Here is a 12474-nt window from a genome sequence, read left to right as displayed (position 1 = left end):
AGGCATCAAAATAGGAAAAGAAGAACTTAAATTATCACTATTTGCAGATGATATGATTCTATACCTAGCAGACCCAAAAGGCTCTACAAAGAAACTATTAGAGCTAATAAATGAATTCAGCAAAGTGGCAGGATATAAAATCAACACGCATAAATCAAAGGCATTCCTGTATATCAGCGACAAATCCTCTGAAATGGAAATGAGGACAACCACTCCATTCACAATATCTTCAAAAAAAATAAAATACTTGGGAATCAACCTAACAAAAGAGGTGAAAGACTTATACAATGAAAACTACAGAACCCTAAAGAGAGAAATAGAAGAAGATCTTAGAAGATGGAAAAATATACCCTGTTCATGGATAGGCAGAACTAACATCATCAAAATGGCGATATTACCAAAAGTTCTCTATAGGTTTAATGCAATGCCAATCAAAATCCCAACGGCATTTCTTGTAGAAATAGAGAAAGCAATCATGAAATTCATATGGAAAAATAAAAGACCCAGAATAGCAAAAACAATGCTAAGCAGGAAGTGTGAATCAGGCGGTATAGCGATACCAGACTTCAAACTATACTACAGAGCAATAGTAACAAAAACAGCATGGTACTGGTACCAAAACAGGCGGGTGGACCAATGGTACAGAATAGAGGACACAGAAACCAATCCACAAAACTACAACTATCTTATATTTGATAAAGGGGCTAAAAGCATGCAATGGAGGAAGGATAGCATCTTCAACAAATGGTGCTGGGAAAACTGGAAATCCATATGCAACAAAATGAAACTGAATCCCTTTCTCTCGCCATGCACAAAAGTTAATTCAAAATGGATCAAGGAGCTTGATATCAAATCAGAGACACGCCGTCTGATAGAAGAAAAAGTTGGCTACGATCTACATACTGTGGGGTCGGGCTCCAAATTCCTCAATAGGACACCCATAGCACAAAAGTTAATAACTAGAATCAACAAATGGGACTTACTCAAACTAAAAAGTTTTTTCTCAGCAAAAGAAACAATAAGAGAGGTAAATAGGGAGCCTACACCCTGGGAACAAATCTTTACTCCTCACACTTCAGATAGAGCCCTAATATCCAGAGTATACAAAGAACTCAAAAAATTAGACAATAAGAGAACAAACAACCCAATCAACAAATGGGCCAAGGACCTGAACAGACACTTCTCAGAGGAGGACATACAGTCAATCAACAAGTACATGAAAAAATGCTCACCATCTCTAGCTGTCAGAGAAATGCAAATCAAAACCACCCTAAGATACCATCTCACTCCAGTAAGATTGGCAGCCATTATGAAGTCAAACAACAACAAGTGCTGGCGAGGATGTGGGGAAAAGGGTACACTTGTACATTGCTGGTGGGACTGCAAATTGGTGCAGCCAATTTGGAAAGCAGTATGGAGATTTCTTGGAAAGCTGGGAATGGAGCCACCATTTGACCCAGCTATTCCCCTTCTTGGTCTATTCCCTAAAGACCTAAAAAGAGCATGCTACAGGGACACTGCTACATCGATGTTCATAGCAGCACAATTCACAATAGCAAGACTGTGGAACCAACCTAGATGCCCTTCAATAGACGAATGGATAAAAAAAATGTGGCATTTATACACAATGGAGTATTACTCTGCATTAAAAAATGACAAAATCATAGAATTTACAGGGAAATGGATGGCATTAGAGCAGATTATGCTAAGTGAAGCTAGCCAATCCCTAAAAAACAAATGCCAAATGTCTTCTTTGATATAAGGAGAGTAACTAAGAACAGAGTAGGGACGAAGAGCAGGAGAAGAAGATTAACATTTAACAGGGATGAGAGGTGGGAGGGAAAGGGAGAGAGAAGGGAAATTGCATGGTAATGGAAGGAGACCCTCAGGGTTATACAGTGGAGGGGGTAGAGAGAGAGGAGGGGAGGGGAGGGGAGAGGTGGGGAGGGGGGAGGGTGGAGGATGGGAAAGGCAGCGGAGCACAACAGACACTAGTATGGCAATTTGTAAATCAATGGATGTGTAACTGATGTGATTCTGCAATCTGTGTATGGGGTGAAGGTGGGAGTTCATAACCCACTTGAATCAAAGTGTGGAATATGATATGTCAAGAAATTTGTAATGTTTTGAACAACCCACAATAAAAATTGAAAAAAAAAAACTTAATTGGAAGCGAAAAAAAAAAAACCACCCATGTCACTTTTGTCTCTTTTCTAAGAAGTGGCAATACTGTTAACATTTTCTGGAATAATGGTATGCGTTACTTAATGTCAGTCTATCATTCTGTGGAAAAAAAATACAGTCTATATGAAAGGAAAAAAAAAAGAGTCCTAAATAATATATTATTGGCTGATAATACATCATCTATAAATACAATGACTAAGAAATCTGTTTCAAACATTTAAAAAAGAAAATATTAGATGTATCATTACATGCCCATTTCTCCAAAATTTTCTTTCACTGTCTACTCACATCATAGAAGCTCGGTCCATATGTATATTTTTATTCTAAATCATAATCACTGTTACCTTAGGAAGATATGTTAGCTTGATAAAAAGAAGAAAATAATGAATGTTTTGAATGAAGCTCTATAGAAATAGGCAATATTGAAAGGTAAGCATGAAAATATAGATAGCATCATTGATCAAGAAAAGAGAAATAAAAATAAGGAACTATTTCTAAACAAATAAATATTAAGAGGGCAGGGGTTGTAGCTCAATGGTAAAGCACTTGCCTAGCACATGTGAGGCACTGAGCTCAATCCTCAGCACAACACAAAAATAAGTAAAATATAGGTATTGTGTCCACCTACAACTAAAATATTTTGTAAAATAATATTAAGAATTAGAATGTAGCTCAGTGGGAGAGTACTTGCCTAGTATGTACAAAGCCCTGAGTTCAATCCCTAGTACCACAAAAAAAGCAAGCAAGCAAGCAAGAAAAAAAGAATTGATATATGATCCTAATAAATTGATTTACTAACTGTCCCTCAGGATTCTTATCATTACTAGCAATCTTTAGCCTAAGTTACATTCATAAGTATGTTGACTTCTTCTTTTTCAAATTGCTAATACTCTTGCCCATCAGTCAGCCAGGTAATCACTTCAAATAATAATGAGAGATAATTTATTTGGTAGATACTTGTACAGATCTACTTCCAGTTTCATGGAAAACAAATTCAATGGTATAATTTGGTATATACAGCCTTCAAATATAAATTCACATTTTAATCCTGAATCTAACACAAAAATATTACACCACCATACAAGAGTCTGTTTAGTTTTGCTTTTGGTGTGTGTGTGTGTGTGTGTGTGTGTGTGTGTGTGTGTTTGTAGTGCTGGAATTAGAGACCTCATGAGTGGTAGGCAAACTCTCTACCACTGAGCTACACACTTCCTGCTCTTTAAGTCTCAGTTTTTTCATGTTTCAAAAATTTTAAGGAGACACAGTGAAGGATGTCTGTTCAATTGAGGCAGAATTTACATACAGTAAAATATAGAGCTCATGAGTGTCACACCTGATATAAGTCATGACAAATGCAAGCATCCACACCCAAGTCAAGACAAGGAACATTTACACCACCCCAGAAAACTCCTTCATGATGTGGAAGCATTTAAAGATTTTTTTTTTGTCAGTATTGTGTCACCTGTAAACATGGAATTGATTGTGGATAGGAGTTAGAAAAATAGGTCCATGAAGCTATTTAATTTGCTAACTAAAACATTCATTTTAGTAAAAAAAAAAAAATTTCTCACTTAATCAGTACTTTCCAAACTGTTCTATGAAACTCCCTGTGACAGGTTAACTGGTTGGGGAGAAGTGGTAAAAGGGAGCAGCCCACCCACTCAGCCAGGTCAAGAGTCAAATGCTGGGACACTGGGGTAATGTGCTTTTTTACTGCAGAACTCTCCTGCACCTTTTTGATTTTCCTAATGTGAAGTGTAACTTCATCCCCAGGAACATAAAATGCCTATTTCTAAAATGTATTGTCCACAGAGTACTTTTGCTCAAAGCATCTATTTATATCTCATGGGAATTTAGGTTACCACCAAGACAGCTTGGGAAATTCTGACCTTGATCATGACAACCTCGAAAATACCCAGAAAGGCTGAGTTTCTCCCCAAAGACTTTAAATGCCATCTAGTATTGCCTGAGACTTCCCTTGAAGTAACTCTCTTCTCCCAAGCTTTCTAACTACTTCAGAGACACTCCTTGTGTAGGATGGATCAAGTCAGGATGGAAAAATCTTCCCTGTCCTACGATTTTGGGGAAAATAGATGTCTAACATTATACATTTGAAAATAAAATGAATAAACTCTTTTGACTTCTCCCATATTAAGAAATCCTGGGAACCTTAAGGAATTGGGGTGACTTCTAGTATTGTTTCTTATTCTGTGATAGTCAAGGATGCTCTGTAAATATACATTCTGAGCATCTGTTATATATGATTTCCTTTCTTATGTAATGCATTTTTAAGATTTAGTCAATAGTTACAACCTCTACTGCATACTACACACATGAAAACTAGGTAAGCTCTTGTCTACTCATAATTTCCATAGTTGCAAAAAGGTATAAGTGGTCATCAGAGCTATTGGTAGTGAGATCCAGGTGTTTCCCTAGCACTTCAAACAGCCATCACCCAAATCCTTTTGCTTTCTCTTTAGTTTTGTCCTGTTCTTTCTCTTCTCTTTATTTTCCTGGCCTCTGACTATGTATATCCACCCAGAACACATGTGTAGACACATAGAAAAATCACACCTTATTTTTTTTTCTGTGTGTATAAGTGTACATACTTGGCATCTGTCTTGGGTTTGGGTCTGGTGTGCCCCAAACCCAAATTGATAGATAAATTTCTCCCCATGAATGTCTGTTTAGCAAATTGATATATTTATAAATTTTCTTACCCACTGTAATTCTATTAATATTTAAAGTCAGATAAATATCAGTTTAACATTTCACATGTGAAGATGGAGAAAGATGCAGAAAATAACCAATAAACAAATCCTGTGCTATATGTTATTTGCAGTAAGCAAGTGGAAAGAAATAAGAGCAAGCTTCAGAGAGGCATTATTGAATCTTTCTTTTCTATAAAACACCCTCAAGTATCAACCACCAGTAGCAAAGCTACAATAGGAGTTTTGATTCCTTTCTGAAGGAAAAACATTGGATTTTTTGTTTGCTTTATGTGTTTTGTTATTTGCCATTAAGTTGATTGATTCCATTGTCATGGCTCTGAATCTTGAAAAAAAATTTTTTCTTATTTTGGACTTGGAAGAAAAAGTTCCCCTATTGAACAGATATCTTAAAATTTGGTTTTTAAATAAATCTATTTAAAATAATTATAATAATTTTTGCAAAATAAAAAAAATAGAGACCATAGATTAACACTTAAAATAAGACTTGTTGTTCAAGAGAACTGTATTGTGGGAGGGAAGAGGGGAGAGTTTTACCAACCTGTAGCTAGACAGTGTCCACGCTTTGGTTTCTTAACACATGAAAATTCTTGTATTCATAAGACCCTCTCAGTTCCCTCCTTGAGTGGCTTTCTTGTAGCTGAGACAAGAAGACCTCTGAAGGAAAAGCCAGACCTTCCAGTCCTAGATCACAACCTCAAAAAGACTATTTTAAGAGAGCACCATAACATGCATTTCAAAGGACCCCCGTATTCTTCTGGGAAGGCATTTAGGATGTATTTTCCTCTAAGTTACCTTACTCTAATCATTGACCTGTTAGGTAGCTTACCTCTAGAGTAGCTGGTGTATCCTTCCTATTATAGGTTGGTATGTAATCAATGGTCAAAGTCTCTTCAACACTTATGTTCGACCTGAGATGAAAAAAAAATAAAAATAAATGAAGGAAACTGTCAGATCTGGAGAGAAAGGCAAAGAGAAGTGGTCAGAAGAGACTTGCTTGTTTTAATTTGTTGGTGAGTTCCATAAAAACAATCACCAACTTAAACCAAAATTGAAAAATGACAGAGAAAATAGAATTTCTAGTATCCAGTCATGTGTGATCTGCCAGTGGTAGTCTGGTATATAAGGGAGCCCCCTGGATCTCTCTCCGAACACCTGTTCTTCTGTAAAATCTGAAACTATTAAACTATTGTCTCTAGGAACTAGGAAAATGCAAACAGGCAAAGCAGAGACATCGTTGTCATCATCATTATCAATAAAGATGACTATATCTAATACTGTGCTTCAGATATTCTCCTAATCAAATTTGATATCAAATGCTCTACCTCCTAAAGCCCATATGCTTAAGAAGTTCAATATTTTCAAACCATAAAAAAGTAAACTATGTCTATCAGTGTTAAACACATACTTGCACGCCAATCATTCAATAGCCTACCCTCCTACATGGAATAGTACAGGGAGGAAATGAATTAATGCTGGATTATTTCATCTTTTTAAGCAATAGCTGCGGCTTACATTGTTTGAGAAAGCAAAGTCAAATCCCCACTTAAAAATAAAACAAGAGGTAAAGTTTCCAATAGTAGAATAATAACAGAGACTCATGTTTTTGGATGAAAAAAAAACTCCTAATTTCTTTGTGGCTTTTAATTTAATGAACCCACATTTGTATTCTTATTACCAACACTTTCCCTTTTCTTTATGAGATCTTGAAACATAAAGCCTTCAATTATGCAGAGATTATTGAAAATGGCAAAACGTTCAGGCTCTGAGATCCCACCAGCGTCACAGTGGAATACCAGCTCTATGTGTAAAGCGGATATGCTCAGTGAGAAAAATGAGAAAAAGATAAAGAAAAAGGTCAGTATTATGATGACCTTCTATGAAAACAGAAAGTCTGTGGGCTATTGTTAAGCTTTATGAGATTTTCAGGGCTGGTTACAGATTGTTTTCTATAAACAAGAAAAAAAAATCACTTCTTTATTCCTAGCTCAGCAGACTTCTCCAAGAGCTCAAGTGGCTGAACTAGAGGTAAATTCACTAAATATAATTTACTATGCATTTACTATGTACCAGGAGTTGTTGTAAGTTGTGTATATTTATTAATTTATGTAATTTTTATAAAGGGCATATGAAGTATGTCAGCAGGAATGTGGAGTATAAACCTGTAAAAAACCACTCCTCCATAAAAGCTTTGAGAACACTGGGGAAAACTGTCAAATCATCATTTTCAGAACTCTGGAAATAAGCCAAAGTCTTGCAACAAGTCAGGGGGCATTTATTCAAGAGAAGGGGCCAAATATCGGTAATAACAGTGAGCTTTGTGTCATTTTAATTTCTTCTATACCCATTCTTTTCTCCCTAGCTCCACAATAGCCTTGAAAATCAACAGCCCCGCAATTACAAAGAAAACAATCATCTTACAAACCCTGGAGGAAGCAGAATGGTTTTGGGATGCCACAAAAGCATCATTCTTAAAGAATTTCCATTATTGGCCTAGCAGTTCCCTGGAAACCTCCACTCAAAGGGATTGTCTTTATCTGACCTGAATCAGTGCTCACTAACTGTGAACAGCCTTTCTCCAAGGGCGCTTGTCAAAAACAATCAGCAGTAACCATTTAGTGCTGAGGCTTCCTAAAACAGTGATAATGTTTGGTGCAAAAAGAAGCTAAACAACAACAACAAAAAAAAAAAACTCAGAAGGAAATATTTGGGGAATAAAATGTCATGGAAACGTTGAAGTGTTCTGTCATATTTAAGCAAATCTAAAAGGTCACACATGTGAAAGGATCTACATGTGTACATGTCAAGGAAAGACCTGAAAAAGCCCTAAATTCACATTTCTGTCTAACCTGAAGACTATGCACAAACAGAGAGTGAAGGTTTTGCAATCTGCCTGCCTAAGCATTGACAGTGCACCTCAACACATACATACCTCTCCTCAAAGGCCAGGGGACTTACTGACTCCAGCCATCTAAGGAAATCACTGTCCAATCATTACCCGATCATGAAGATAATCAAGCAGAGACTTCAGTGACTCCACATGACACAGAATGCAGGCTTAAAAGAATTAGTTTAGAAGAGCAACAAAATAAAGAGCAACAACAAAAGCAAACTCAGTGGAGAAGAGTAAATCTGATTTCTAGAGCAGCCGCTTATTATTAAAATGTTCAATTTTAAACAAAATTGGTGACATATGCAAAGAAACAAGAAAGTATAACCGATAGGCAAGAGGGGAAAAAAAGTTAATCAACAGCCTGAGGAAGTCCAGACATTGGATTTACTAGACAAATAATTTAAATCAATTGTTTAAATATATTTAGAGCATCAGTTAAATCAAGTCTGAAAAGCAAAAGGAAATTACAAGGAAGATGGTTTACCAAATAGAGAATATCAACAAAAGAGATAGAAATGATTTTAAAATGAGCCAATAGAAATTTTAGAGTTGCAAATAACTAAGATGAATTTAAAAATCAACAGAGAGTCTCAAACCCTAGTTGACCTGGTAGGAAAAAGAATAAACAAACTTGAAAACAGGTAAATTGAGATTATCCAGTATGGGGAACAGAAAAGAAAAACAAAGAAAAATAAGCAGAGTCTCAAAGACATGTAGGTTAGTGTCAAGTGTACCAACATACTCATAATGGGATTTCCAAAAGGAGAGGATTGAAAAAAGGGAGCCAGAGAATTTTGGAAGAAATAGAAGCTCAGAAAATTCCAAACTTTTTTGAAAAACAATAATTTGTATACCCAAGAAGTTCAACAAACACAATGCAAGATAAACCCAAAGAGATCCACACCTAAAAATATCATGGACAAACAGGATGAACAAAAGACAAGGAATCATGCAAGCAGCAAGAGAGAGGCTACCTGTCATAAACATGAAGGCCAATATCTTAGTCCATGTGTGCTGCTAAAACAGAAAACAACAGACTGAGTAATTTACAAAGGAAGAAAATGTATTTGGTTCATGGTTATAGAGTCTGGGAAGTCCAAGATCAAGGGACTGCATCTTGTGAGGACCTTCCAACTGGATCATAAAATGGCAGAAAACAATCCATGAGAAGATAGCACATGAAAGAGAGTAAAAGGGGACCAAACTTGCTTTTTTAAAAAAAATATATATATATAGTTGGACACAATACCTTTATTTATTTATTTTTATGTGGCGCTGAGGATCGAACCCAGGGCCTCTCATGTGCTAGGCAAGTGTTCTACCGCTAAGCCACAACCCCAGCGCCCCAAACTTGCTTTTATATCAAACCAGCTCTTCCAATAGCAAAGCCATCCCCACCATAACATTAACTCCTGTTAAAGGTCCCACTTCTCAACACAATTGCATTGGTGTTATAATTTAGATCTGAATATCCCCCAAAGCTCACACATTGAAAGCAGGGTCCTCAATTCAGCAAGATTCAGTGGTGAAGCTTTTAGGCAATGATTGGATCATGAAGGCTCCAATCTCATCAGTGGAGTAATACATTTGATGGATTAGTCCTTTGACAGCTAAATGGACTACTAAAAGGTGAGACCTCGTTGGAGGAAGTATGTCACTGGGGAGCACTCTGGAAGGATTTAGCTTATAGTTGACTCCTTTACCCATCTCTCTCTGCTTCCTGGCTGCTATGAGCTGAGAAGCTTTCCTCCTCTATGCCCTTAGTCCATGTTTCTATCTTAGTGTCATACAACCATGGACTGAATCCTCTGATAACCATCAGCCCCAATAAATCTTTCTTCTTCTAAGTTATTCTTACCAGGTATTTTGGGTCACAGTGATTAAAAGTTGACCAACACTGGGGACTAAATTTTTAACACATGAATTTCAGGGAATACATTTAAACCATAGCAGAAAAGAAATAAGAAGAAAATTAAAATGGCACTCTAGGAAATATCCATTGAAAACTAAATAAGGAAGTAATGAAAAAAATAGAGGAATTATATTTAAAAATAGCAAAATAAAAGATGTAAATCTTACCTTATCAGTAACTACATTAAATGCAAATGGATTAAACACTCCAGGCAAAAGACAGAAACTGGGAGAATTAATTTTTTAAAGTCATTATCTAACAATATGCTATATATGAGACACACATCTCATATTCAAATGCAAAAATAGGTTGAAGCTAAATGAATGAAAAATATGTAACATGCAAAGGATAGTTGAAGGACTATATTGATATCAGAAAAGAAGACTGGTGAATTCACTCCTGGTGAATGACTGGACACTCTCCCTTAATTAAAAAACTTGTTCGTAGAGACAAACAAGGATATTTTATAATGACAAAATGGATTAATCCTCCCCAAACCAGAGATCACTTCACCAAGATTTAACAATTATAAATATGCAAATACCTAATAACAAAGCCAAAAATACATGAAGCAAAAATTGATAGAATTGAGGGAGAAATAAACAATTCAATAACAATAGTTGGAGACTTCAGGACTTGACGTTCAGTAGTAAATAGAACAACTAGATAGAAGATCAGCAAAAAGACAGCAGACTAGCACAAGACTATGAACCAACTAGACTTAACAGACCTCTCTCCAAATTAGTAGCATATAGGTTCTTCAAATGTCCCATGAACATCATCTAAAATAGGCCATAAATGCATGGTCAAAACCTCCAAAAAAAAACTCTTATTTAAAAAAATGAAAGCATCGAAACCATAGAAACCACAACAGAATGAAATTAGAAATCAATAATAGAAGAAAATCTGGAAATTCACAAAAAAGTGAAAATAAAACAATATACGCATAAATAGAGAATATTTTGGGTTGAATGAAAATGAATAATACAACATACCCAAATTTGTAAGAGGCAATAAAAGCATAGCTCAGAGGGATCTTTATAAACGTAAATGTCCACACAAAAAAAGAAAAAAAGGACTCAAATACCTAATTTACACTGTATGGAACTAGAAAAACAAGAGGAAACTAAGCTCAAAACAAATGTAAAGAAGGAAATAATGCAAATTAGAGTATAAATAAACAAAATAGAGAATGCACAATAATAAAGAAAGCTGATACACCAAATGTTGGGTAATAGCAATAATACTGATGAAACTTTAGCTTTACTAATAAGAAAAACAGAGAGATACAAATAGATGAAATTGGGAATTAAAGATAGGACAGTAGTCCTGGTTTTAAAGAAAGAAAAAGAATTATATGAGAACAATACGACCAATTTTATAATAATTTAGACCACCTAGGTAAAATGGACTAATTCCTACAAAGATACAAACTACTAAAGCTTACAAAAAGAAATAAAAAATCTGACTAAAAGTATAAGTGAAGCAGTTGAATTAATGATCATGATGTTCCACAAAGAAAAGCCCAGGCCCAACTGACCTCACTTGTGAGTTGTGCTGAACGTTTGAAGCTTTCATAAACTCTTCCCCAAAAACAGAAGAGGAGGGAACAATCCCTAAATCATTCCATGAGGCCAGTATTACCCTGAGAACAAAACCAAAGACATCACAGAACAACATTCCTATACGACAATAGACAAAAGTAACTCTAATACCTACAAACAAACTGAAGGCAGTAGCATGTTGAAATTATAACATGACTGAATGCATTCATCCTGGAAATGCAATGTTTGTTCAACAAATGAAAATCAACCAATGCAATAGACCATACTATAGGATAAAGAATGAAAAACTACATGACCATCAAAATGGGTGCATAAAAAAGGTTGTGACAAATACAAACACCCATACATGATAAAAACTCTAAACAAACTAGAACTAGAAGGGAACTCCTTCAACCTGAAAAAGAACCTTTACAAAATTCCACAGCCAACATCACCCCCTCCTGGTGAATGACTGGACACTCTCCCTTAATTAAGATCAGGAATGAGACAAGGATGTTTCTTTTAATTCTTTTTATCTTCACACTGGAGTTCTAGTCAGAACAATTAGAAGAGAGAAGAAACAAAAATAAGCAACAACACTACCTGTAAGTGAGAATGACAGCTTGCATATAAAAACGTCCAAGAAAACACACACACACACACACAATTAGAACTAGTGAAAAAGTTCAGCAAGGTTCAGGATACTAGATCGATACACAAAATCAATTATTTTTTTGTGACCATGAATAATAAAAAAAATGAAATGAAGAAAATAATTCCTTCAACAGTTGCATCAAAAGTGATGAAATGCTTAGGGATTAATTTAACAAAAATAAGCTCAAGACTGGTACACCAAAAATTACAAAATTGCCCAAATAATTAAAACCAAAATAAATAAATACAAAAATATTCTGTAATCATTAATTGAGTGACTTAAAATTATACAAATGACAATGAGTTCACAAATTGATCTGTAGAGGCAATATAATCGCTGTCAAAATCTCAAGTAAGGAGCTGGGGATGTGGCTCAAGCGTGCTCGCCTGGCATGTGTGCAGCCCGGGTTCGATCCTCAGCACCACATACAAACAAAGATGTTGTGTCCGCTGAGAACTAAAAAATAAATATTAAAAAAACTCTCTCTCTCTCTCTCTCTTTTTCTCTCTCTCTCTTAAAAAAAAAAAAAAAAAAAAAAAAAAAAAAAAAAAAAAAAA

The sequence above is a fragment of the Marmota marmota genome, unplaced genomic scaffold, assembly GCF_001458135.2.
Source record: "Marmota marmota marmota unplaced genomic scaffold, marMar, whole genome shotgun sequence".
NCBI classification, from domain to species: Eukaryota; Metazoa; Chordata; class Mammalia; order Rodentia; family Sciuridae; genus Marmota; species Marmota marmota.
The sequence above is the reverse complement of the archived record's forward strand: the minus strand, read 5'-3'. Positions refer to the sequence as shown.